Source organism: Myotis daubentonii, chromosome 10 (genome assembly GCF_963259705.1).
Source record: "Myotis daubentonii chromosome 10, mMyoDau2.1, whole genome shotgun sequence".
Classification (NCBI taxonomy): Eukaryota; Metazoa; Chordata; class Mammalia; order Chiroptera; family Vespertilionidae; genus Myotis; species Myotis daubentonii.
In genome coordinates, this window is record NC_081849.1 from 8,151,515 (window position 1) to 8,177,923 (window position 26,409).

General features: G+C 45.7%; 1 protein-coding gene and 1 pseudogene across 6 annotated transcripts in view; both read left to right on the forward strand.

The window, feature by feature from the left end:
- LOC132242638 (GTPase IMAP family member 6-like) overlaps positions 1-26,409 on the forward strand; it is a 464,769-nt gene that overhangs the window by 287,429 nt on the left and 150,931 nt on the right. The gene's annotated exons all lie outside the window — the stretch shown is intronic.
- On the forward strand, positions 15,692-20,694 carry LOC132211256 (GTPase IMAP family member 1-like; annotated as a pseudogene).

The following is a 26,409-nucleotide window of genomic DNA, read 5'->3' on the forward strand; positions in this document are numbered from 1 at the left end:
TTGCACAATTTCTCCTGTTATCTGCAATTCTTACTTTTGTGTTTAGTTTGGCTTTTTTTCCCCCCTTCACTCCAGTTCTCCAATAAACATATGTCCTTAGGTGATTTATTACCAAGGGACAACGGTGCAATTTTAATGTATTTCAAGTGTATCACAGCACAAAATTTTTTATTGTTTCTCACAATCCCCTCTATTTCCAAGAAACGAGCTTTAAGATGTTATTGTAAATTCACTTGTGTACAGGAAAGCATGCATCCTGCCTCAACCACAGCACTTTTAAACCTCACATCCTCCTTGTTATATTTAACTCATCACTTAAAGTTTTGGTCACAGCACAGGCTACAAAGTCTAGGTTACAGTGTCCACATCCCCTTATCTGTACCTGATGAAGTGTTCAGAGGGGTGAGAGAAGGCTCGGCCAAGAAGAACCTCAACATGGAGATCGCCCTGAGCAGAGTTTAGAATCAATAAGGACCTCTCCTAGGCTGGTGCTGGCCTGAGGATGAAATGGAGGAGTTCTACTGTGAGTCTCCAAACCTTCACCTGTTCCTCCTCCAGAGCAGGCACAACACTTAGTACTTTGACTCTGACATGAGCCAAACAAAATAGATTCTACTCTGAATTGAACCGGTGCTCATGGATGTTGCAGTCTTTCAAATTCTAACAATGATATTCCCGAAGCTTAACTGGTGAAAAAATTACTTCATTTGAAGCAGAGTGTGGGAAGTTCAAAGGGCACTCTTGAAAACAGCGAAAATGTATTGGTAAATAATTTATAGGAGTCTGGTAATCCCATAAGAGTTTCAAGAGAGACCATAGGTCAGCAATGTACAAGAGAGAACCAGGAAAAGAGACATGTACAAAGGGTCATTCTAGGATCAGAGAAAACCTGAAAAACAGGACCCCAAAACCACCCTGCAAAGGAAACCAATTTTATTTATATCAGACTGTGGAGCAATTTATGCCCAGAGACATTGTAATTAACAGGAGAGCAATCAGCTGGCAATTGGTAGAAGTAACAGCTGGGTATAATACAAATGGAGACACAGACCTTAACAGAGAGACTCAGGAAAGAGACAAACAAGGAGAGCACTGCTAAGACTATTGTCATCCCAGGTGACATCCCAAGGCTGCACCTTCTAAGGAGCATCATCAGAGCTTTCACACTGCAGGGGACATAGACTTCCCCAGAAGAGTCCAGGCATGTCACTAAACAAACATGCAAACAACAGTAACTTGAGCCCTAGAAATGCAGAAGGTAAATCACTATGCAGAGCATATTACTTAAAACACCCAGTTTTTAACAAAACTGCAAGACATACAAAGAAACAGGAAATTGTAACCCATGTAGTGAAAAAAAAATCAGGCAACAGCAATTCTCTGTGAGAAGGCCAACATACTAGATTTGAAAACAGTGCTTTAAAGCAGTAGTTAGAAATATTTTTAAAGAACTGAGGGAAAAGATGCTTAAGAAAGAAAGGAAGCTATGATGAAGTAGCTCATCAAATAGATACTGTAAATAAAGATAGAGATTATTTTTTAAGAACAAAATAGAAATTCTGGGGTACCTGGAGTGGCATCTGTGGAGGCAGTGGAGTCCCTCTGACAGGTGGGGGTCCCTCGGCCCATCCTGTGGGGATTGGGCGGAAACCAGCAGTCCAACATCACCCAAGGGGTACTGGTATGTGAGAGGGCATTCTGCAAAGTTGCTGTTGCTTGGCAGCTCCTGCATTGAGCGTTTGCCCCCTGGTGTTCAGTGTGCGTCATAGCTACTGGCTGATCATCTGGTCGGCAGGTTGCTTAGTCTTTTATATATATAGACTAGAAGCCCAGTGCACAAAAAATTGTGCACTTGGGAGGAGTGTCCTTCAGCCCAGCCAGTGCCCTCTCACAGTCTGGGACCCCTCAGGGGATGACCACCTGCTGGCTTCAGCCCGCTCCCCGGGGGATCAGGTCTAAGCTGGCAGTCAGACATCCCTCTGGCAGCCCGGGAGCCTCAGGGGATGTCCACTTGCCAGCAGGGAGCAGGCCTAAGCTGCAGTCAGACATCCTTAGTGCTGCTGAGGAGGTGGGAGAGGCTCCCACCACCACCGCTGTACTGGCAGCCATTAGGCTTGCTTGTGGCAGATCAGAGCTCCCCCTGTGGGAGCACACTGGCCACAAGGGGGCAGCTCCTGCATTGAGCATCTGCTCCTGGTGGTCAGTGTGTGTCATAGTGACCAGTCATTCCCAGTCGTTCTGCTGCTAGGGTCAATTTGCATATTACCCTTTTATTACATAGGATAGAGGCCTGGTGCATGGGTGGGGGCTGGGTGGTTTGCCCTGAAGGGTGTCACGGGTCAGGGTGGAAGTCTTCCTGGGGTGCCTGGCTAGCCTGGGTGAGTGGCTGATGACTCTTTTCAGGCTGGCAACAGCCCCTTAGGGTGGAGGTCCCCACTGGGTTGCCTCGCCAGCCTGGGTGAGGGGCTGATGGCAGTTTGCAGGCTGGCCAAGGCCCTCAGTGGGGACCCTCACCCCATGAGGTTGTGGCCATCCTAGGTGAGGGGCTGATGGCAGTTTTCAGGCTGGCCAAGGCCCTCAGTGGGGACCCTCACCCCATGAGGTTGTGGCCATCCTAGGTGAGGGGCTGATGGCTGTTTTCAGGCTAGCCAAGGCCCTTAGTGGGGACCCTCACCCCATGAGGTTGTGGCCATCCTAGGTGAGGGGATGATGGCTGTTTTCAGGCTGGCCAAGCCCCTCAGTGGGGACCCTCACCCCATGAGGTTGTGGCCATCCTAGGTGAGGGGCTGATGGCTGTTTTCAGGCTGGCCCAGTCCCCCAGCAGGGACCCTCACCCCATGAGGGTGTGGCCATCCTAGGTGAGGGGATGATGGCTGTATGCAGGCTGGCCACAGCCCTTTCAGGGTGGGGGGTCCTGCTTGGCTTCTTGGCCAGCCTTGGTGAGTGTCTGATGGCTGATTGCAGGTTGGCCACAGCCTCTTCAGTGTGCGGGTGCCCCCTGGAGTGCATTGCAGCCTGGGTAAGGGGCTGATGGCTTTTTGCAGGCTGGCCATAGCCCCTTCCGCATGGCGGTCCCCCCTGGGGTGCCTGGACAGCCTAGATGAGGAGCTGATGGCTGTTTTCAGGCTGGCAAGAGCCCCTCAGGGTGGAGGTCCCCACTGGGGTGCCTGGCCAGTCTGGGTGAGGGGCTGATGGCTGTTTTCAGGCTGGCCAAGGCCGTCAGTGGGGACCCTCACCCCATGAGGTTGTGGCCATCCTAGGTGAGGGGATGATGGCTGTATGCAGGCTGGCCACAGCCCCTTTAAGGTGGGGGTCCCTGCTTGGCTTCTTGGCCAGCCTTGGTGAGGGTCTGATGGCTGATTGCAGGTTGGCCACAGCCTCTTCAGTGTGGGGGTACCCCCTGTGGTGCATTCCAGCCTGGGTAAGGGGCTGATGGCTTTTTGCAGGCTGGCCACAGCCCCTTCTGCATGGCAGTCTCCCCTGGGGTGCCTGGACAGCCTGGATGAGGGGCTGATGGCTGTTTTCAGGCTGGCTAAGCCCCCCCCTGAGAGGACCCTCACTCCATGAGGGTGTGGCCAGCCTGGGTGAGGGGATGATGGTTGTTTTCAGGTTTGCCAAGCCCCTTCAGGGTGGAGGGTCGTGCTGGGGTCCCTGGCCAGTCTGGTGAGGGACTGATGGCTGTTTGCAGACTGGCTCAGCCCCCCAGCAGGGACCCATACCCCATGAGGGTGTGGCCATCCTAGGTGAGGGGCTGATGGCTGTATGCAGGCTGGCCACAGCCCCTTCAGGGTGGGGGGTCCTGCTTGGCTTCTTGGCCAGCCTTGGTGAGTGTCTGATGGCTGATTGCAGGTTGGCCACAGCCTCTTCAGTGTGGGGGTAACCCCTGTGGTGCATTCCAGCCTGGGTAAGGGGCTGATGGCTTTTTGCAGGCTGGCCACAGCCCCTTCTGCATGGCGGTCCCCCCTGGGGTGCCTGGACAGCCTGGATGAGGGGCTGATGGCTGTTTGCAGGCTGGCTAAGACCCCCCGAGAGGACTCTCACTCCATGAGGGTGTGGCCAGCCTGGGTGAGGGGCTGATGGTTGTTTTCAGGTTTGCCAAGCCCCTTCAGGGTGGAGGGTCGTGCTGGGGTCCCTGGCCAGTCTGGTGAGGGACTGATTTCTGTTTGCAGACTGGCCCAGCCCCCCAGCAGGGACCCTCACCCCATTAGGGTGTGGCCATCCTAGGTAAGGGGCTGATGGCTTTTTGCAGGCTGGCCACAGCCCCTTCAGGGTAGCGGTCCCCGCTGGGGTGCCTGGCCAGCCTGGGTGAAGGGTTGATGGCTGTTTGCAGGCTGGCCAAGCTCCCTAGCAGGGACCCTCACCCCATGAGGGTGTGGCCATCCTGGGTGAGGGGCTAATTGCTGTTTTCACCCACACTCCCAGTGGAGGCTGGAAAGAGGTACCTGGGATTTATTTAGCTTCTATAATTGAAACTTTTTTGCCTTTTGCGGAGGCCGCAGCCAACCAGGGCTGGCGGGAAGCTTGGCTTCCTCCATCGCCAGGGCAACCAAGCCTCAGGCTTGCTCCTGCTCCTTTGCTGCCAGCCACCATCTTGGTTGGGTTAATTTGCATATATTCGCTCTGATTGGCTGGTGGGCGTGGCTTGGGTGTAGTGAATGTATGGTCAATTAGCATCTTTGTCTTTTATTAGTGTAGGCTAGAGGGCTGTTGCACGGAATTCATGCTAGGGGCTTGGCCCTCGCAGCCCCAGCTTTGTCTGGAAGGTCGTCCAGAAGGTTCTTCAGCTGTCTGGTCTAATTAGCATATTATGGTTTTATTATTATTGATAGTTCTAGAAATCTTAACCAGAGCAATTATGTATGAAAGAAGGCATCCAAATCAGAAATGAAAAAGTAAATTTGTCTTTATTTTCAAATGACATGATTTTATATGCAGAAAATCCTAAAGACTTCACAAAAACAACACAAAGTCATGCGAAATAATAATCAAATTTAGTAAATTTGCAGGATAAAAAATCAATATAAAAATATAAAAAATAAGTTTGATTTTTATAAGCTAATAATGATTTATAAGAAAGACAAATTAAGAAAACAATGCCATTTACTTTAACATCATAAAGAATAAAATATGTAGGGTAAATTTTACCAAGAGTTGAAAGACCTTGGAAACTAAAAGACACTGTTGAAAGAAATTAAAGAAGACACAAATACATGGAAATATATTTTGTGCTTATGGATTGGAAGAATTAATGTTTTTCAAATGTCCATAGTGCTTGAAGTGATGTACAGATTCAATGTAATTTCTATCAAAATTCCAATGGCATTTTCACCAGAAATAATAACAAAAAACAATTCTAAAATTTTTATAGAAACATAAAAGTCCCTGAATAGCCAAAGCAATCTTAAGACAGAATAACAAAGCTGGAGGCATCACATATCCTGATTTCAAACTATATTACAAAGTCATACTAATCAAAACACTGTGGTATTGGCATAAAAACAGACATAATAATCAGAAAACCGAGACCCCATAAATAAATGGTCAGCTAATTTACAACAAATGAGTCAAAATATACAATGGGAAAAGGATGTTCTTTTCATTACGTGGTGCTGGGAAAACTGGATACCCATGTGCAAAAGAATAAAATTAGACACCATACACAAAAATAAACTCCAAATGGATTAAGACTTCAGCATATGACCTGAAACCATAAATTTCCTAGAAGAAAACAAAGGGGTAAGCTCCTTGACATTGATCATGACAATGATTTTGTTATTTAACACCAAAAGCAAGGAAAGAAAAGCAAAAGCAAATAAGTGGGACTACATCAAATTAAGAAGCTTTTGCAAAGCAGAGGAAGCTATCAACAAAATGAAATGGCAATCTTTAGGATGGGAGCAATCCATAACCTATATAATAAGAGAGGAATATGCAAATTAGGCCAAGACTCCATAACAGTCATGACTGCTTGGCCCGGGGCATGAGGGGGGGTGGTGTGCCTCCAGCCAGGACATGAGCCTGTGGTGCCTCCTCTAGACTTGGGGAGCTAATGACTGACAGGCTTGGTCCTCCTCCAACAACCCTTTCTAGCAGACATGGGGCTGCTGAGACCCAGGCGGGCCTCTGGTCACAGATCCACAGCTTTATGAGACCAACTCTACCAGACCGCCCAGAGGCCATGTAGCTGAGCCACAGGGTGCCCGTTCAAATTGTGACACAGAGAGGAGGCGTGGGAGGAAATCCAGAGAATGGGATGTGGGGGTTCAAGATTCACTTCCTTTGGGCTTTGTCCTTCTTGGCCTTGGTCTTTTTCTTTTGCAAGCACTGCAGAAGAGAGGGATGGATGAAGGCTGAATGTGGAAGAAAGGAGGTGACTCAGGTGAGGGTGAAGACCTAGCAGAGGCACGAGGCCCACTGCGGGCCACCTGAGGGAGTGCTGGTGAGGAGGCAGGTGGGCCAAGGGGCTCAGAGCAGGGCTGCAATACCCTCTATGAGGACACCCCACAAAGGCGCTGCCGTCACCAGCAGTCTCTGGGTGACATCTGCAAGTGCGACTGCAACCTCTAACATTCTGTGGAAAGAACTGACCCTTTGCCCCTCTGGGTACCAGACTTCCTAGGAGTGGGCTGTCACCAATGCCACAGATCAAAGGCAAAAACCTGGCGAGGCAGGGTGCACCAGAGAGAGCTTGGCCCGGGGCAGGGGACCTGTGGGGCGGGGATCTGCCTTGCCTGCGGGGAGCGAGGTTTTGTAGTGGCCCCAAGACATGAGTCGGCCAGGCAGGGAGCAAGGGGCATGGAAAAACACCCGGGCTGAGGAGCGTGGACCCACAGCCCTGAGGCAGGGGTTGAGGGGTGGGGCCACCTCAGTGAAGGGGTGCTGAACTTCAAGGTGCCCCACTGACTGACACCACTGACTGATGTGATTCAGAGAAGCTCCCGGTGCTAACCTGGCCTTTCCCGGGTGGCAGCTTTTGCACTTCAGGGGAAGCATCTCCTGCTCCTGCTTTGGCCCAAAAGCAAGCCCGAGCCAGAACTGTCCCAGGGTGTCAGGGCCAGCCTGATAGGGTTGAGCCGGGCTGAGGCAGGGAGGTGGGAATTGAGAAAAGGAAGAAAGACAGGAAAGCGGGGTCGGGAGGACTCTAGTTCTCTCAATGAACTGAAGCGAGTTTATTAGCTATACAATCCTATTTATACACAACACACTGAATAGGAGGTCTGTCAAGAGGAATGTATTCTTTGTTCCTCTTAATCTCTAAGGGAGAGACACAGCAGAAGGACAAGTTCTCAGTACAGCATATCTCAGTAAATAGTTACAGACTTCTTGGTAAGCTATGAAAGGCTGTTCTCATTCTACAAATGTTTCTCTCATTCTACTGATAATCGCCATCCAAACAAGTCTGGGAAAACTGTGTGGGTAAGGGTCCCAGCCTTGCTAGCCCCTACAGGTGCAAGGACCTTGCCAGCTTACATCTGGCCCCCAATAGATCCCCCTTCTTTGTTTTTTAGGCGAAGTTCATGTTTCAGTGTCCGACAGTTTTTTATGTGTACATGTCAGCAGTAATATTTCAATTCTGGATGGTGGACAAATGGTGGCAATGTAGTTTCGACCGTCTCTGGTTTAGTCCTGGGCAACCTGCAGCGATGCACAGCTGCTGACTGCTAGCATGATAAAGCGTTGTCACCGTCTTCATTTCTGGACTGCTTCTCTTCTTGTTGTCTCACGGGGCCACTGCTATTCTGTGGCTGGAGCAGTCCTGATAATTCCTCTCTGTTGCAGGAATCCACATGGTCTTGGAGTTGTTTTCTGAAAATATACAAATGTATTCTCGACCAAAGGTTAATAAAGGAATCATATCTATAATTTAGACTTGGGATTCTTTTAATTTTTGTCCAAATGATTTTCCTTTGGCTTATTTTGACACCACGTATATTTTTCATGGGTGTCTTGCTATTAGCATTATAAATGAAAAAATTAATTTTCAAGTAAAAATTTTAAAGAAATTAAGGCATTTACTTAACAGGTTATTATTCCACTATCCCTCCTTTTTTATTTTTTAATATTTGGAGGTTTTAGGAAATTTTTTAGTGTAGTCTTGATAACTTTTAATTTTAATTTTTTGTATAAAAATACGACTGCTTTAGGTTTATAGTATGTTAAGCAATTTATCCATGAAATGAAAATTTTGGTTAATACTTTTTGAATAATTACTTATATTAATTAGTAAAATTTAAGTAATCTGAAAACTTGACTACTATTTTACTGTTAAATTTAATAATCTAATAACAATCTTAGTTTACACTGTAAATATTAATGGAAAGGATTATTTTGCATCCTTGAGAAGGCCCTGAGCATTCCTGGTGTTAAGCTGGATTTAAATATAGGGTAGTTGCTGTTAGCCAAGTCTCTGTTATCTGGGTACCGATTTTGGCTGGCCTAAGTCTCTTTCTGTTATCTGGGTCCCGATCTGAGCTGGGCCTGGGAAGCATAGCAGCCATGGGGGCAGGAGACCTCCCTCAGAAGGGGCGAGTGTTCAAGCACCTGCATAGTTTGGGGGGGTGAGGATCTGTGCCCCACCTCTGTTGACCGCCACGTTCTCCGATGAGGCCCCCTGTGACTGTGCCTGTCTTAGGTTGCCCCTCCCAGAGGGGTCTTACCCATCCTTGACTAACCAGCCATCCTCTGGGGCCAAGCAGGGTGATGTGAGGTTTAGTTTTGTCTCCTTGGTAGCGTATGCCCCTGTGGCCTCCATGCCCAGTAACTGCCTTGGGATCCCCTTGCCAGCTGGCGGGGCCCTGGCATTGATCATGGGGAACCCAGGTTTTTTCTCCAGAGAGGGCCCAGCTTATGCTATTGGGCAAGAGACAGATCTATGGCACCAGCCACCATGAGGCTTTAATCTCAGTATGAACAGAGAGCTTAGGTGACAGCTGTGAGCAATTGGAAGAGAGACCGCCTTGGTAAATAGGTCAAGAGAGGTCAATATAGAATGCTCAAGTGCCTTCCCAGGGGGCCTTCCACACTATGGAAGGGATAAAATCCTTTTATGTTCTTATTAAATTGCTGCCAAACAATTAGTTTATAAGCTTGTTTGGAATAAATGTTAATATGCTGTTGTAAAATATTAAAAATTATTAATGAGCTTTTGTAGAATAATATCATGTAAGGATATTCTTTGCTCTAGGCTATGGCAATTCAATTTTAAACTGGCTGTCAATTTCTTTTTGTATAGACAAGCTCTTAGTTATATTTTCTGTATCTCTCCCAGGAGTAAGTAGTGACAGTCCCCTATTTCCTTGCCCTATTTATGTTCCTACTGGATACTATATTAGGCGGGGGATCAGCCCACATAAGGGTTTTTACCTATGAAGGGTCAGGAGCATAAGTTTGAAATATTTCTATATTTGCCCTAGGTAATCAACACTAATAAAAGAGAAAAATGGTAATTGGCGTACGAGCTACCCTTTTCATTGGCTAATCAGGGCTATATGCAAATTAACTGCCAACTAAGATTGGCAGTTAACTGCCAACTAAGATTGGCAGTTAACTGCCAACAAGATGGCGGTTAATTTGCATATGTAGGCACAATGCAGGGAGGCGAAAGGGAAAGCAGGAAGAAGCCCCCTGCCACTGACAGTGATCAGAAACCCAGGGGGGAGCTAAGAGCTGGGGGGCAGGGCAAAGGCGGCCCTGAGGCCGCCTTTGCCCTGCCCCCCAGCCATGATCGGAGAATCAGGCACCTTTGCCGCCCTGGCCAGTGATAGCAGGAAGTAGGGGTGGAGCCAGCGATGGGAGCTGGGCATGGTCGAAGCTGGCAGTCCCAGGAGCTAGGGGTCCCTTGCCTGGGCCTAAAGCAGAGCCCACGATCGCGGGGCCGCTGCAGCTGTGGGTCCCCGCTGTCCGGGCCGGACGCCTCAGCCAGAGGCGTCCTGCAGGGGCAGGGGCGGAGCCCGTGCACGATCGCGGCACCACCCACTGCCACTGCAGGTCCCCGCTGCCCTGGCCGGATGCCTAGGCCAGAGGCATCAGGCCTGGGAAAGGGGCCGATCCTGGCGATTGGAGGGTGATGGAGGTCAATGCCTGAGGGCTCCCAGTATGTGAGAGGGGGCAGGCTGGGCTGAGGGACACTCCCCCCCCCCCCACACACACACCCAGTGCACGAATTTCGTGCACCGGGCCCCTAGTATTACCATATAGATGATTACTGCTGGCCTGGCAAGAAAGACGTTCTCAGGCGTCAGGCATCTTCTTTACCATGCCTCAGGTGGTCTCCAGGCTGTTTGTTGTCTGGCTTGTCTTCCTCCTGCTGGGTTATACTTGGAAAACTTCAATTAAAAAAAAAATCTTTTTCTTTTATACTAGGTAATCTATAGGGTATTTCTTGGATGTGGATTGATAGTGCCGTAAGGCTATGTATATTAAGTCAAAGTTATTAAATATTTATGGTGATTGTACTTATTTTTAGATTTGGTATTTTAACAGTAAATCATTAGATTATTTTATAAATATTAGTGAAAGATACTTTACAATTTTAAAATTTTCTTCTTTTTATTAAATTTAAGATAATATTTTTAAAATAATCCCTTTTGGCTTATTTGTATATATAGAGGGATTATGGGAAGTCTTCAGTAATTGTTTTAGAAGAATTTACTTTACTAGGATTTAATTGCCTATAAAGATACTGGCTTTTTATGGTAGGTACTTTTATTAATAAAGTTAGTAAATTTAGTAAAGTTTTATTTCTGAATTACAAGGTGTAAACACTGCCTATCTCTAGCCTAGTTTAAAATGTAGTAGTGAGGAGCTTTTGTTATTTTAAATTATATCTTAAAATTCTGTTGCTATATTTTAAAAAATTTTAAATAAAATAACTCGTTTTGCCCTTTTTTTGAGGCAAAAACTTAAAATATATATTTATTAATATTTATTTGATAAAGCTTTCTATGTGATTTCAAGTATATTAAATTGGCTTTATTAGAAAATCCTTTAAGAAGAGAGAATAAAGTTTTGAAAACATTTCAGGGCCCATGAAATGCCCTAAAGTCATTCCTTGATTATAGTTTTGAAATCTAACTTAAAAGACTATTAAATATATATGTGTTTATATAATTTAAAGATTATATACCTTTTTATAATTATTAAGAGATATCAATTAAATTAAAACTGATCTTTGTATTTAAAAACTTTGGTTGGGATAATAGAATGTATCCTCTTTTTTAATTAGATAAATGTTGAAATTTTATTATAATTATATGATTTCTTCTAATTTATTTAATCAGAACTTAAAATTCTTAGCTGGTAAGTTAAATATTTAACATTTCTTAATCAGTAACACTTTTAAGAATAAACTTCAAAAATACAAGACATAATTAATAGATTTAATTCTGTCCACTAGATTTTTCGTGAGGGACATTTAGATTAATATTTTAGCATTTTGTTATTTCAGAATATCTAATATAATTTAGTAAACTCCTAAGCCTTGGGGTGCCTTTGACTGAAAACAGGTAACTATTAAAATGCAAATTAGTTATATTCTTTCTACCAAGGATGGGAAACTGGGAAGCAAGCCTCTCTTTAAAAGTTGTCACTGGCAGGAAATTTTTGGCCTACCTGCTCTGTTGGGGGAAGGGAGGCTAGCCCTTCCTCTATTAGAAATTGCTCTGGGAAGCCAGCCTTAAATAGAGGGAGTAGCCGTCTTTTACTTGGGCTATTTAGATTTTTATAATTAGTATATTTTAATAATTCTTGAGATTTAAATCCAATTTATTATTTTAAGGCATATTCTTTAGCAAATTCTTTTAACAGAGACAATTTTACTGACTTTCCTTTTTGGCCTTGAAATTAACTTTTTAATATTCTTTATTAGTATTTAAAAACTGTTCTTTATTATGGAAATGCCAATCCTGCTGCTAGAATCTAGCCAGCATCTTTTTTTTCTTGGGGTTAAATTTCCCATTTTTCTTAGGAAATAATCAGTCTTGGGTTTTATTTTGTATATTTGTAAAGAGATTTCAGCTTGAAACTCTATCTAAATGTCCAAAATCGGACGTTGCGCGCCTTAGTTCCAAGCCAGTTTTCTCTTTACACGTGCACAGAAATCCCAGACGCATTTTTAAATTTCAGATCTGGTGGCATTTGCTGTAGCTGTATCAGAAATGCAAGGAAATCATCATTTCTTCTTTATGTGGGAGGTTTTAAATCTAATGATATTTTGTTTATTTCAGTAGGCAAGGGTGGCACCCAAGGCAGACAGAATGTCTTATTCCTATGGATCCAAGGTCCAGCCCGGCACTTCCGGGGGTTGCTCGGAACAGCTCTTGTATCTATTTTGCTCTCTGGGGCAGGCTGGGTGCTGTGCAGCCTGCTGGCCTTGAGACGGCATAAGGACAGGAGGGTAAATAGACAATGCCCCTGTTATTTGCCGTGGCTGGGATGGCCCCTTTTGGTAGTTTCCCAACTGGTGTTGAGGCAAAGAATTTCCCTGGATATCTGTCTTAGATTTACACTCATTTGCCCAATGTTTTCCATTTTTACATTTAGGGCACAGTCCAGGTTGTTTGGGACCTCTGCCATTTCCTTTATTAACCCCTTTATTAGAAGGACACTGTTTTGCTATGTGTCCTGTTCCTCCACAAGTAAAACACTTGCGTGTTTGACTTTTCCTTGGAACTGGTGCAGCACAAGGCAGCGGAGAGCGGTGGGAACAGACCCCACGGCTTCTCTTTTTCTTGCCAAGAAGCTTTAATAATTCTAAAAAGTGTTCTAACACATCCTCTATATCACTACCCTCTTCAGTTCCAGCAGAAAAATATCCTTCCTCCTCTTTTGCCTGAACAATACTTGTATTATCATCATGACAAAGAGCAGCAGCTTCCTCAAAATCCTCCTCATCTTGAGGAGTTAAATTGTCTTTAAAAGTTACATTATTTCTTTTTAATATACTGTCTTTTTTAGACTCCTGTTTTGTGCTATCACACTGCTTCTCCTTTTTTTCTGGCTTAAGAGATGGTTGATTATGGTCATGCCTGGGACCTAAATAATCCCTTATTAAATTCCATAAGAAAATGCAGACCTCCTGAATGAATTTTAAAAAAATTTCTACTTGCTTGTCATTAACCTTAGTTCCTTTACTATTGAGCATAGACTTTAACATTTGCCCATAAAGGGCATTTTCTCTAGATTCTAATTGCCCCATGCTTTACTCCCGATTACCAAAAAATTGCTCCTCCCTTACCTGAACGAGTGCACTCTTTATCCAGAGGAGGTCCTCACGTAGTCTCTCCAAGCCGGATGGAGTTCCTCACCATCTTTTTCCCAGTTCCTCAGTCCCTTAGCTCGGGCGCCAGATCTGTCAGGGCCAACCTGATAGGGTTGAGCTGGGCTGAGGCAGGGAGGTGGGAATTGAGAAAAGAAAGAAAGACAGGAAAGCGGGGTCGGGAGGACTCTAGTTCTCTCAATGAACTGAAGCGAGTTTATTAGCTATACAATCCTATTTATACACAACACACTGAATAGGAGGTCTGTCAAGAGGAATGTATTCTTTGTTCCTCTTAATCTCTAAGGGAGAGACACAGCAGAAGGACAAGTTCTCAGTACAGCATATCTCAGTAAATAGTTACAGACTTCTTGGTAAGCTATGAAAGGCTGTTCTCATTCTACAAATGTTTCTCTCATTCTACTGATAATCGCCATCCAAACAAGTCTGGGAAAACTGTGTGGGTAAGGGTCCCAGCCTTGCTAGCCCCAACAGGTGCAAGGACCTTGCCAGCTTACATCTGGCCCCCAACACCAGGGAGGCAAAAGCCTGTGTGGTGAGGGGGAAGCCTACCACCTGCTCTGGAGAAGGAGAAGAGGGGGTTGGGGGTGAGGGAAAGGAAAGAATGTGGAGCATCTGTGATGAAGAGGTGCTTGAAAACTAGGCTCAGAAGCCTGATGGGGTGGTTTGTTCTGTTTGCCCCACGGCTGCCCCTTAGGAAGGGCAGAGCTAGCACAGCTGTGAGGGCTCCATGAGCGGAGTCCAGTTCTGCAGTCAACTGGAATTTCCCTCAGTTTCCTGGTCTGTAAAATAGATTAAGCGTGTCCCAGTGCCTTCCCTGAGCTTTGAGGGCCAATTGAGATACAGTGGGGCCTTGATTTACGAGTGTCCTGACTAACGAGTTTTTTGAGATATGAGCCGTCTCTTGGCCGATTTTTTGCTTTGAGTTGCAAGCTAAAATTCGGGTTACGAGCCAGTTTCAGATACCCCACCGCTAGTTGGCACAGCGAAAGTCACAGTGAACGCCACAACATCAGCCCAGCATCATGTGTCTCACTCATTCACTTTTTGATTTGACATACGAGTAATTTGAGTTACGAGCTCCATCACGGAATGAATTAAAGTCGTAAGTCAAGGCCCCAATGTACTATATAAGGAAAATGAGGGAAGAAGTGAGAAAGAAAAGGAAGGACAAGCAACACAAAAGATTGGAAGAAACCTGTAAAACTACTGTCACTTAAATAGGGAATAGAGTCAACAGTGTTGTAATGACGCTATGATGCCAGGTGGGTACTGGAAATATCAGGGAATACTTTGTAAAGTATATGATTGTCTAACCACTATTCCGTAACTAATATAAAGCCTGAAACTAATACAAAATAATATTGAATGTAAAGAAGTGAAAATAGGACTGAAATTTTTATAAATTTCACAGTTTAAATAAAGGCTGTAAAGGAAGGAAGGGGGAGAATAAAAAATAGTGTTTTTCATTTTGCCACTTTGTCTTTTCAGTACATGAAAAAGACAGTTGTCTTTATATGGTGCTTTTATATTTTCCTAAGTCATTATCTCATTTGATGTTCAGGGCAACTTAAAGACAAGATAATTATTCCCTCCACTATTCAAAGAAAGGAAATCTTGGTGTCTGGCCCCAATGATTCAATTGTCAAGCCCTTCTTATAAAGCAGGGTTAGTGAAATTTTCTGTGAAGGGTTATATCTATACTAATAAAAGCCTTGGGGGTGATCAGGCCAGGAGGGGAGGGCAATTGAGGGAAATCAGGCCAGCAGGGGAACAGATAGGCATCAATCAGGCTGGCAGGGGAGCAGTTAATGGACAATCAGGCTGGCAGGCAGAAGCGGTTAGGGGCAGTCAGGCAGGGAGACAGGCGAATGGTTAGGACCCAGTGGTCCTGGATTGTGAGAGAGATGTTGACAGTTGGACATTTACTGAGGGGTTCCAGATTGGAGAGGGTGCAGGCCAGGCTGAGGGACACCTCCTGCCCTGTGCACAAGTTTTGTGCACTGGGCCACTAGTATCTGATAAGGGGTTCATATCCAAAATATGTAGGAAAAACATATAAATCTGTAACAACCCCAATCAATCCAATTTTAAAAAACGGGCAGAGGATCTGAATAGACATTTTTACTAAGAAGACATATTAATGGCCAACAAGAAAATGCGCCAAAAATCACAAATTATCAGGGAAACGCAAATCAAAACCTCAATGAGATATCACCTCACACCTGTTACAATGGCTATTATAAAAAAGACAAAATATAATAAGTGTTGGTGAGGATATGGAGAAAAGGGAAACCTTGTACACTATTAGTGGAAATGTAATTGGTGCATTCACTATTGAAGACAGTATGGAGAGTTATCAAAAAATAAAAATAGCACTGTCATATGATCCATATGGAAATCTATTGAAAGGCAATGGAAGCAGGATTTGGAAAAGACATGTTCATTGCAGCATTAGCCAGATATGGAAACACCCTGTCTACAGATGAAGAGATGAAGATTATGTGAGATATATATATCTACAGGGGTGGGAAAAAGGTTTACAGTTTTGAGACAAGAAACAAATAATGCAATGAACAATAAATAATCATACAGGAATAAACTGTATTTTGAATACTCACAACTGTAAAGCTACTTTTGGGGTGTGTGTGTGTGTGTGTGTGTGTGTGTGTGTGTGTGTGTATTCTTCCATGAGGATTAGAAGAACATGTTTCCATTTGCATGGACTTATGAGCATTTGCTAAGTGAAACTAGTTATACAGAGGATAATAAATACTATATGATATCACTTTTTTAAAGTATATCTTTTATTGATTTCAGAGAGAAAGGGAGAGAAAGAAAGAGATAGGGAGAAACATCAATGATGAGAGAGAATCATCAATTGGCTGCCTCCTGCACACCCCCTACTGGGGATCGAGCCCACAATCCAGGCATGTGCCCTGATTGGGAATCACACCCTGATTACCAGGGGCTAGTGGATGGGGGAAATAGGGAGATGTTAGTTAAACAGTACAAAATTCAAGTTAGAGATGCATAGGTTCTGGAGATCAAATACACAGCATAGTGATTATCTATACTAACTAGAGACCCTTGCATGAAAACTCATGCACACAGGGGGTCCCTCAGCCAGCTTGTGCCTTCTCATAGTCTGGGACCCTTGGGGGATGCCCACCTGCTGGCTTAGGCCTGCTCCCTGAGAACAGATGATCTAAAAGAAATAATATCCTTGGGTAAGGATTTTTTTTAAATATATTTTTATTGATTTCAGAGAGGAAGGAAGGGGGAGAGAGAGAAATATCAATGATGACAGAGAATCATTGATCTGCTGCCTCCTACATGCCCCCCATTGCGGAATGAGTCCGCAACCCAGGCATGTGCCCTTGACCAGAATCAAAACTAGACACTTCAGTCTGCAGGCCAATGTTCTATCCACTGAGCCAAACCGGCTAAGGCAGTGTTGGCAAACCATGGCTTGCAAGCCACATGCAGTTCTTTGGCCCCTTGAGTGTGGCTCTTCAAAAAATACTGTGTGGGCTCGCACATATAGTGTGACTGAAACTTTGTGGCCCTTTGTGGCCCATGTGCAGAAGTTGTTATTTTGTGGAAGAGCCACACTCAAGGGGCCAAAGAGCCGCATGTGGCTCGCGAGCCGCAGTTTGCCGAGCCGCAGTTTGCCGACCACTGGGCGAGGACATCGGTAAGGATTTTTAAAAAAGGTAATGGTCACATGAAAATTCACTGCTGGTGGGCTGAAGGGACTGGGGTACTCCAGTGGCAGGTGCGCAGAGCGGCCAGACCTGCCTGCACGCCTGAGGCCCCCCGCCACGAGTCTGAGGGGACTGGGTGCTGCCATCTTGTGACTATAGGTGCCTCCATCTTATGAGGGTATGACAGTCAATTAGCATATTCTCTTTATTACATAGGATAAAAGGGTAATATGCTAATTAGACTGGATAGACCAGACGTCTTCCAGGTGTCATTCCAGGCATCCTTCCTGACAAATCCAGGGCATGGGCAAAGCCTGCAGCCAGCCAGAGGAAGAGAAGTCTGGGTCCTGGGTGCAGGGTCTGAGGCAGAAGCAGTTTGGGGTGATCAGGCCATCAGGGGAAATTTCCCATCCCCTGCCTCAGTGGTGAACGTTCCTATCTCTTTAAATTGTCACCCCTAGGCACCCCGCCCTGGACTCCCTGCCTCTGTGGTCTGAGAGGCAGGACATTTCCCCATGTGCTGGGAGGAAGTGCCTGCTGCACTTACAACTGGAGGACAGCAGTAGGTCAGGGCCTTCTGGGGCCAGACTCAGCCTGTCACTGATTCTGCAGGAAACGTGAGGGCCAGCAGGGGAAGGGAGCAGGCCAAGGAGTAGGACCTTTGAGGACCAGGAAGAATTCAGTGCCTGCAAGAAGCTCACTGAGTGAGCACTTCCATTCTAATAAGTACCAGGAAGGGGAGTAGGATCAAGAAAGAGTAACTCCACACTCCCAGGTACGTCAGGATGCCCGAGTTTCACACACAGGAGCTTCAGGAGCAGTGGTAAGCATCTCCTCCAGCCTAGATGCCCAGGCTCTTGCTTGTGCTAAGCTCCCTCCTAATCTACTCCCCTATGACAGTATGTGTTTGTAACTCCAGATTTCCACTCCCTGGACCTCTCCAGGAACTTTCTAAATCCCAGCTTACCCATGTACTGTCAGTTCCCGGAACCTTCTCATCTCCACTTTGGCCAGGACTCCTTGCATTAGCAAAATTTCTGGCCTTTGCATCTGTGGCACTTTCTCCATTTCTGCTCTGGTGTCAGTCATGGGAGTGTATGGATTTCCATGGGGATGAACATTATGAAGGCTTTGGGGTGGGGGTTCCTGCAGAAATATGAACGCCTTCAGATTGAGGACCAGGCCAGCCCATCATCTAACTCATTTGGCCAAGGACAAGGTGTTCAGCTCAGCTCTGTCTTGGCTTCTCCTTGTGCAGTGCTGACTGGAGAGAACAGTCACCTGTGGTGACCAGATGGACAATGTGAGGAGGTGGAAATAGAAATGGAAGGTGAAGCACAGACAGGACTCAGACAGCAGGTGGGGGAGGGTGGAACAGTTACAGGCCTGAGGGCACAAGGCAGCTGGGAAAGGCCTTACATCTGTTCTCTGGAGAGCATGTGAGTGAGGGGCTTCACTGGGCTGAGGCTAAAGAGGTAGACTGAGGACAGACTGCACTGTGCACAGGGACTCGGTGAGCAAAGAATGTTCGATTGTATTAAACGATGACTGACAGGCTGGAGTCATTTTACTTGGAGAAGCCTCAGCTTCCGGGCAGGATGTCAGGAGTTGGAGGGGAGTGTCCCAGTCTCTCTAGGACACTGGACTTATTTAGATGCATTGAGACGGGACAGTAAGTTGACTTCCCAAGAGCAGAGTCAGAGCCTGCAGCTCACCTGGGACGTAGGTTCCTTCTTCACTTTCCAAAACCAAAACTCCAGTTCTCTTCTTGTTTATCTCCCAGGCCAACAACTCTAAGTGTTTCCCTATCAGTGAGCAAGTTTTCTAGTTCTCATGGTTTTCCAAAGTCTCCCCTGGCTGTGGAATCTCTTGGGAAAACTTAGTATCTACAGCTTTGGTCACTAACATAGAATTACTTGGGAAAATCTAATATCTAAAGCTTTCTCACTACCGTAAGTATTACAATCTCCTGTCTGCCCTTTGAATTTGATGTCCCTGAAAAGACAAACCCAAAGTCTCCAAACCCTCTCAGCGTATCATTCTAAATCCAGCCCAGGTCCTTCCAATATTCTTCCCTCTATTCTGACATTCTGGGGAAGTGGGAAGCACGAACTGTACCTGTGTGGTGTCACCAGTTCTTTGGATTTGGCCTGGTACATTATAGGCAGTTAAACCTATTTAATGAATGAATGAATGAAACTGTATTTGGGACTCTTTTGGGTAAGCATGGGAGGACAGAAGAGATGAAGAAAATGCCTATGATAAGAATATGTGCACTGCATACTTGCCCCCTGGTGTGAGCTCTGTGAGGGGAATGGGCAAACTCAGGACTAAACAGATGACTCCAAACATGTTTAAGGTGAAACAGTAAGAGCCCTGAATGTGAATTTTAGCTGAATCTGTGCCCCTGCCCAGCTGGGAGATATGAACTTGACTAGCTTATACTTCCATTCCCCAGGTATAAAGTGAGGTTAATAAACCTACTGTGGTCTCCATGGAAGAGGATGAAGAGGGTATCAGATCATGCACTGGATGAAGTGTGACTCACCAGGTAGAATGTTAGAGAACCAGGATGGAGGTTTAAACGAGTGTCTTATTAGCAGGAAGTAGGTTTAAGAGCAAGAGGAGTGTGGAGAAGAGAGCGAGTGGAGAGAAGGAAGAAGGAAGGAGGTGACCTCATCTAATCCTCTCAAGACCCCAGAAGAAACAACTCAATACTCTTAGTTCCATTTTTATACAAATTTTTAACTTTTACATTAAGCAACTTCCAAGGTGGCACAGCTGGCCAAAGGGAGGGCTGTGTGTCAAACCCAGAGTGTCTGAGACTCCAGCCAACTCTCTATCCCCAGACTACCAACCACTCCTGACTGTTTTCCCTGGGCTGGAATCTGGGAGAAGCATGGCTGAAGCCACTGAAGCCTCAAATAGGGATAGCTCTGCAGGGTATGGACCACCAGGGAAAATGGAGGTGAGGTCATGTCTGGAATTATGAAGGGGATCCCCTAGAGAAATGTCCTCCAGATGGTGTAGCCAGGGTTTCAGGGATAGACGGTGAAGATTCTCCTGAGTTCATAAGGCTTTGGTTGGAAAAGCAGAGTTGAGACACTGTTGTTCTTGTTCCAAGGGCTTCCGGGGTTCCAGGTAACCGGGTTTTGTTGCTTTAAGCTTTGGAAGCTCACAGATGACTTGATCTCCAGGTTCCAAAGACACCCCACAGGCCATGCTGAGGCTCATCCTGGTGGGGAAGACAGGGGCTGGGAAGAGCGCCCCTGGGAACAGCATCCTGGGCCACAGGCGGTTCCTCTCCAGACTCAGCCACTAAGTGACCAGAGCCTGCGAGGTGGGGAGTTGCAGGTGGGAGAGGTGGCACGTGGAAGTCATGGACATCCCAGACCTTTTTTAGCTCCCTAGTCCCCAGGACAGACCATGAGGTATGAGAAGTTGCTACTTGCTGTCCATGCCTGGGCCCCACGTGCTGATCCTCATGAGTCAGCTGGGTTGCTTCACTGAACAGGATCAGCCGGCCATGAGTGAGCTCAAGGTCCTGTTCGGGGACAAGTGGTGGCGTACACCATCGTGCTATTCACATGCAAGGAGGGCCTGGGTGGGGACTCTCCGCAGGATTTCCTGCACCACACTGACAGCCTTCCACTGTGGGCTCTGGTGGCCGAGTGCGGGGGGCACCTTGCACAACTGGGCAGTGGGCAGTGACCTAGAGGCCCAGGTGCTGTGGAGCGACTGGTGCTGCACCACTTGGTGCCCTCTACCCCAATGTTGTGTACCACCTGGCATAGGTGCTGGCTTTCTAGAGTCCCGAGGAGCATCCGCCACAGGTGGCAGCAAAGCTGGTGGGCTGCCTGTGCGGGCTATGAGGGCTTGGGCTTTTGTTGTGCCTGCACATGTGGATGGCGGCAGGGAAACTACACACAGCTGAGCTGCTGGGCTTCCTGGTCCTTTGTTGCCAGCTGGAGTCCAGAGGCCATAGCTAAGGTCTGTCCTGAGTGACAGAATGTATATAAGTAGGGCTTGGAACCATCACCTGACAATCACATTCTTCCCTGGTGTTTGTGCCTCTGCGGCGCACAGGATTTTCTTGTGTCCCTCAGTGGAAATAACCTACAAGCCCAAAGACAAAAATCATGCCCACTTCCATCTCTCCCCAAACCTGCCCATGGGACCTGGCCCTTCCTGAGCTCTTCTTGCTGGAGCCCAATAAGAGTTGCTCTTGCCTGTTTTCCACTGACCTCAGGCTGTGGCCCCAGATCCTGGGATGATCCCTGGTGGCACCAGGAGACCAAGTGCCTTATATACACATTGAACAAAGACACTGCTCTGTCATTCCTAAATCCTCCTGCAAAAACCACACAACCAAGTGCGCGTGCGCGCGCGTGCACGCTCGCGCACACACACATGCACACACACACACACACACACACACACACACGCCCTTCCCCTCCTCACATACACATTGGGGTGAATGTCCATAAGAAGACAAGACACTGAACTGTCCATCTGTCCCAGGAAGGGACATCTTCCCCTGTGTCTCCATTCAGATCTTTTAGCAGCTTGAATGTATAGGCTTCTACAAGTCCAAGAAAACTTTAACCGGAGACCTAAATCTCTCGGAGCCACTGAGACCTTGGCTCATCTGGACACACACACTTGCTCTGTCCCCAGCCTCTGTCCCCACCATCTCTACCTTCACACACAAACTCAAGCCCAACTCCAATACTGCTGGGTAATTTCAGATCACTTCCCCACAGTATCCTCCACCTGCTGCCATCACAGACAGAGATTCCCAGGTTCCTGATGCCCTTATATCACTAAAGAGCCATGTAAAAAATGGAAAATAATCTGCAACAGTTGAGTGCATATTGGAGCAAGAGGTTCACAACCTGGAAACCATGGTAATAAGAATGAGAACAAGTGCCAAATGCTGAGACTTGATGTTTCCTCTGCTGCCAAGGGCATTGTGGTTCAAGGGTTGTGCACAGATCCCAGCAGAAGCACTTATAGGGAATCTTGAGTTTGGTTTTGTCTACTTGTCAATATCCTTTTGCAAGGAACAAACAGGAAAACTTTACCATTGTCACTTTGCTGAGGAAGGAGATGGTCACTGATGAAAATAAATGAGAAAAAAGAATAACAAAGCCTCTAGTGTGAGCAATGAAACACTTGATTATTGGTCTTTGTTTGGGGAAGAATGAGGCCCAGAGAATCCCCAAGAATGTAGGAAGGAGTACCCAGGGATTCAAGGGGACAGGCACACCCCACTATGGCTGCAATCCAGGCCACTAGGTAAGAGATTGTGTTTGCTGGCTACACATCAATTAAAAGACAGAGATTGACAGAGAAGATTAAAACACATGACCCAACTGTATGCTGCTTACAGAAAAGTCATTTCAAATATTATGGTAAAAACAGGCTGAAAATTAAAGGATCGAAAAGATAAATGGTGCAAATATTACTCATGAAAAAGGCAGAAGGAATGCTGTATTGATAGCAAACAAATTAGACTTCAGAACAAAGAAATTTACCAGACACAAAGATTAGCATTATATAGTAACTAGAGGCCTGGTGCACAAAATTCATGCACGGATAGGATCCGTAGGCCTGGCTGGTGATCAGGGCCCATCTGTGGGTCAACTGGTGAGGTGAACAGGGGGCCCCCACTGGCACTGGCCTTGGCTGGCCTGGTACTGCCTGCTCGCCAGCCCCACGCTCTGCCACCAATGCTGTTCGCCTCCCTCTCCTATAGCCTCCCTCTCTGGAACTACTGCCAGTATTTCCACTGTTTTGTTGAATTGGATATTAGGTGTTTATTATATAGGATAAATAGGTCACTCCACCAAGAAGACAGAAAAATCCTAAATGTGTTTTCCCAAACAACTGAGATGTGAAATATGTGAAGTAGAAACTGACAACTGAAAGGAGAAACAGACAAATCCACAATTATATTTAGAAACCCCACTATCCCCTCAACAATTGACAGAACCCGGCAGGATCTAGAAGAATCCCATACACCCTCAATTAGTGAGTCTACTGATATTTGCAGAAGTTGTTATTTGCAAAAAACATATTTTTTTTTTCTGGTGCATGTGGAACATATACCAAGATAGGCCGTATACTGAGCCATAAAAAAAATCTCACATTTAAGAGAATTAAAATCACATGGACTATGTTCTCAGACCACAATGGAATTGAGCTGGAACTCCATAATGGAAAGGTAGCAGAAATATCTTTGCACTGCCCTATCAGCAGCATCACAGCTCCCTAAATGGTCATCAGAATCTGGAATAATGTCTTGTTGATTGTCCTCCAAGGTCAAATTCTACCTCAGAATATGGACTTTTCGGGGCTTGGAAGACACACACCACACTATCACTGAAGGATGGAATGTAAGGGATGAATGGCATTTCCCCTTGTTTTTGCTACCTGTTGCTGAAGCAAATCTCCTTTGTTGAAAAGAGCAGATAATGTTCCCCACCCCACATTCATCCCCTGGTCCCTTTTCCACTAAGAGGACAGATGACCTTGCTGAAGAAGGGACAGCTTCAGTCTTTGCTCACTCTTGGCCAGCACTTGCCCATAAGGGATGACACGCTAACTCTGTGCGCATGATCAGCCTGGTGTAATTTAGCCTCTTCATACAAATTCTGAGAGCAGCAGCCTGGTCAGGGGCAGACATCATCCCAGATGAGCTCAGAATCAGCCTCACAGAACACTGTCAACACCACCGGTCATATCTCTGCAAGGCTGTGAGCAGCCTCCTCCTCGGTCCACTCACAGTGGCTTCAGGAGATCTTTAAACAGGAGGGAGACTGCTGTCTATTTCTGACAAAGGAGGAAACTGGGGCCTGGAAAGAGTAGATGGCACACACCAAGTCACATACTGCCCAGGATCAGGAACCCCTAGCCCCCATGCACAAATTTTGTGCACCAGGCCTCTGGTTTTATGTACTTTTCTTGGTTCTCCGATGGAAGAAGCTCAATGTAACTGTTACAGGTTCCTCCAGAATATGTGTGAATAATGGGCACAAGGTTCTGCATTATGGTGGCTTTTCCCTGCAGAAATTTTCAGACAAAGTATTTCCAAATGGACTTGGTCACTTATCCAGCAGTTGTTAGTGAAGTGCCCAGTGAGGAACCCATATTGGAACCACCTTTAGAACTCCAGCTCTGACCAACAAACAAGAGTTTGGTCTCAAGCTGCACCAGAAGCCACAGAGTGTGAAACCACAGAGCAAAGTATAAGCCAGTCTCAAACCCAGTCACCTAGAAAACAAAGGACAATGAAGCCAAAAGCTGCAAAGCAGAGCACAAAACCGCTTTTCTCAGCCAACATCATGAGATTGTGAGATAGAGAAAGTTAAGAATGAAAAAGAAACAGAAAGCAATCAAACAATTGAAATAACTTGCTGCAGCCAGCAAACAGATGGGAAAACCAGTTGGAAAAAATTTGAAGGAGGCAGAACTTTTCCTGATTTGAATGGAGTCTTTAAAAGTCAAAGAAAACAAATGGGTACCAGAAATAACCACACATATGTATTCTTTTAAACCTGACGGGAATAACCTGAATGTTTTTTGGTCCACACTTTCTGTTTGTCTATCATTTATCCAATATTCCGAATATCTGGGAAATTTAAAATGTTTGTTAAATTGACTTTTTCCTGCCTTTCAAAATAAAGTGGGGAAGAGGGGGAGTAAGGTCTTTTGTTTTGTTGTTTTTTAAACCAAAGCGGGATGGCCTAAAAGAGACATGTGATTTTTATCCACTAAGGAACAGGGTCTCATATACACAAATAAAAGCACCTTAAAAATTAGAGGGGGAAAAAGTAATTGTTAGTGACGAGCCCAGCAAGGAACCCATATTGGAAGGACATGTTGAGCAAAGAGAAGAGAGTCATCAAAATGAGAGAGGAAGGCTGTGTGCTGATTCTTGTTCTCTGCAGCACCTCCAGTAAGGGTTCTAAAACTAAAAAAGAAAGAAATGGGTAAGTATGAATAGTTCTGCATAAATACCAGTTTTGTTGGTTTTTTTGTTTTGTTTTTGTTTTTTGTTTTTTAAAGAAACAGTAAAAATGGTTCATTTGGGGCTTTCAGAGTCACAGGCTTAAGTAGAAACAGTGCACAATGTCACAGGAATGAAGAAACAGGAAAGGCTGAGGAAAAGGAAGGGGAACTCTTAGAAACAGAGGGGAGGACTGTGAAGTCTTCCATGCTGTGTAATGGTAGTTTGGACCAATTTCACCAAGTCATCAAGGAGTAGGGGATACTCATCTGACATATGACTGACAAATTATACATTGAGGGCCTTGGACATATCAGATATTGGGATGCAATTCAATAAGTAAACTATAGTATAAATCTCAGATATCTATACTTATATATGGTACATACTTCTCACATATGTACTTGTATTTATAAGTTGCCACATTTAATTGGCTAGTATTTTGGTGAGGATTTTCATGTCTATACTAGAGGCCTAGTGCACAAATTTGTGTATGGGTGGGGTCCCTCTGGGTGGCCTGCAGGGATTGGGCCGAAACCTGCAGTCCCAGCTGCCTGTAGCTCCTACATGCTGCTCCCGCTCATCCCAGCCCCACTGTGCCTGCCACAGGCTTACACCCAATCAGCCCTCAACAGGAGAGGCTCGTGCTGGAGCACCGGCTCTCACTCGCCATGAGCCCTGTGTCTGGCACACTCTCAAGGGGAGTGGTCTGCGGGATCAGGCTGAAACCTGCTCTCTGACATCATCTGAGGGGTCACGGATCGCGAGAGGGTGCAAGCCAGGCTGAGGGACCCCACTGGTGCAAAATCGGGCTGGGGAGGGACTGTGGGAGGTCTCCAGGGTATGTTTGGCCCATCTTGCGCATTCCCAAAGAGCCAGACCTCAGCAGCCAGCTAACCTACAGTTCGGAGCATCTGCCCCCTGGTGGTCAGTGCACATCATAGTGAGCAGTTGAGCAGTCTTAGCATATCATTAGCATATCACGCTTTGATCGGTTGTTCTGTCATTCAGTCTATTTGCATATAACCCTCTTATTATGTAGGATTCATAAAGGCTATTGATCCATAGTTTGTTTTTTCTTACAGTATCTTTAAAGGATGCTGACCTCATGGAATGAATGGTTAAGTACTTCCTCTTCTCCTGGTGTTTGAAAGTATCTGCAATGTATTGGTGTTAATTCCTTAAATATTTAATGAATTCACCAGTGAAGCCATCTGGTACTGAGCTTTCCTTTGGTTGTAGGTTTTTATTTTAATTTAACCTCTTTAGATTTTATTTTGGCTTGAGTCACTTTCAGTAATTATTATCCTTCTAGGAATCTAATATACAGCATAAAAATGCAGAAAAGAAAATTTAGTTAGCAGTTAGCTGACAGCTTCCTGCTGCCAGATCAAAAGCCATGCCCTTCCCAGACC